Source organism: Thermobia domestica, unplaced genomic scaffold (genome assembly GCF_964235325.1).
Source record: "Thermobia domestica unplaced genomic scaffold, izTheDome1.hap1.1 HAP1_SCAFFOLD_1776, whole genome shotgun sequence".
In the NCBI taxonomy this organism is placed as follows: Eukaryota; Metazoa; Arthropoda; class Insecta; order Zygentoma; family Lepismatidae; genus Thermobia; species Thermobia domestica.
This window is the reverse complement of record NW_027657486.1, coordinates 14,531-16,958: the sequence shown is the minus strand read 5'-3', so window position 1 is coordinate 16,958 and position 2,428 is coordinate 14,531.

The following is a 2,428-nucleotide window of genomic DNA, read 5'->3' as shown; positions in this document are numbered from 1 at the left end:
ATGTCTTAGGATAAAAACCGCGGCGCGACACCACAGACGACATGCTGCTTTAGATTTCTAACTGCATGTAGGAGGTGCACGTAGATATAGGTTGGTGCATCACTCAAGGGGGCGAGCTTTCTTGCTAAGGGGCCCTCTTTATTCTCTAATTTATTTCCGTATTTCCGTATTTCCGGAGGCCGCAATTTTTCCTCTCATCTTATTACGAAAGAATATTGAACAATGTCTGGTCGCGGCAAAGGTGGAAAAGTCAAGGGAAAGAGCAAGTCCCGCTCCAGCAGGGCTGGCCTTCAATTCCCAGTAGGCAGAATCCATCGTCTTTTGCGAAAGGGTAACTATGCCGAACGAGTTGGTGCTGGCGCTCCCGTGTATTTGGCTGCAGTCATGGAATACCTGGCAGCTGAAGTTCTTGAGTTGGCAGGCAACGCTGCTCGTGACAACAAGAAGACTAGGATTATTCCACGTCATCTGCAGTTAGCTATCCGTAACGACGAGGAATTAAACAAGTTGTTGTCTGGAGTTACAATCGCTCAGGGTGGTGTTTTGCCCAACATTCAAGCTGTACTTCTGCCCAAGAAAACTGAGAAGAAGGCATAAATGTAAGACCTATATCTCATACAAATCGGCCCTTATGAGGGCCACAAACCCCTTTATAGAGGAGATTTACGATTGAAATGAATTGTTTTCGATATACAGACTCATCAAAAGTGTCTGAGATAGTTGCTTAGTGTCATTCGAAATTCTCGCTGCTATTCGATTAATTAGTATGTGTAGTCGTCGATCGTAATTGAAGCCCATAGGAAGTCACACTATCTTTAGAATACTCCAAACAGCGATGTGCTTAGTTCCCACTACATTATTAATTATAAGATCATTACCTTTTGTATTGTCGCTAGCTACATTTTTTTGATATTTGCGTACATCGGGCTCATATTACCCAGAGGACAGGACAGTCGAGCCCAGATTCTCAGCAATGGAAGAAAACCTCATACCACATATTCTCATGTACTTCATGCTAGACAAAGGAATTTCCAACATTCTTAAAGCACTCATGTTTCTCTCTTGCGTTGGCTTGGCTGAAATTACTCTGTTCAATATGTTCTCGACATTTATTATTGTTCATTACTATGCCCCAATGACATCATGAACAGAGCGGATCAAAAAACTTTCCTAAATTTCTTTTGCAACATAGTAATGACATTAAATGCACACTTAAGTACGATTTATTCTTTGCAAGGTCGATATTCATATTTGTGTGATATGTGTTATATGTATATGGTTTGTAATACGCAACTACTCTTATTCTCTGATCTCAGAACTCATTTGCTACTGTGCCCAACGAGCGAGCCTAGGTTTCTTGTAACTACTGCCTTTCTTTAGTAAATAATGTGAAGTATACAATGCATTAACCTACATCTCATATTTGTATTACTCTTTATTTTACTAACCCGCTACGAAGTGTCATTAATTTACATGTAAATCACAATAGACACTACCGCAAAAGAAAAAAATCGAACCCAAGACCACGTAAACAAGATAAAGGACAAGATTCAGGTTTCTAACGCATTATTCGCCCCTCACAGCACAGTATAGAAGTTGTATAAGCCTCTATACGTACATCCTACTGTCAGAACAGAAATTCCGACTTGCGTTTCGCATCTCTCATGCTCGCTACTTCCAACAAATCGCCAATTTCCAACCAGAACCCCTTCTCCAGCATTAATACTGCTACATATGAATACGTATACATGAACGTACATAATGTAAAAAAAAACGTATGATTTTCTCAAATTAATCTCTCTACGTCTGTAATTTTGTGTGCATCAAAAGGCTTTAATGTAGTTACACGAATTCTTATAATCTAACAGAAAATCGCACAAAGTAAATCTTTCCCTTTATATAAATTTGTTGGCTCTGAAAAGAGCCGTTTATGCCAATTTTATATCCAAAATAGGAGGAACCCCAACTTAACCTCCGAAACCGTACAGGGTTCTTCCTTGCCTCTTCAAGGCATACACAACATCCATAGCTGTCACTGTCTTCCTCTTGGCGTGTTCTGTGTATGTAACAGCATCTCTGATTACGTTCTCCAGGAATACTTTCAATACTCCTCGGGTCTCTTCATAAATGAGACCAGAGATACGCTTCACACCACCACGGCGAGCAAGACGCCTAATAGCGGGTTTGGTGATACCCTGGATGTTGTCACGAAGAACTTTACGGTGGCGCTTGGCACCTCCTTTGCCAAGACCCTTGCCTCCTTTTCCACGTCCTGTCATTTCGATATGTTACTGCTTCGCTCACCACACACGAGAAATACAAGCCCAAGCAGCCCAAGACTCGTGGTTTTGTTCCTTCGATCATGCAGGGAAAGCACGGAGGAAAAACACAAAACGTGTCTAAGCCAATGAGAACTGTCCTTTTCGAC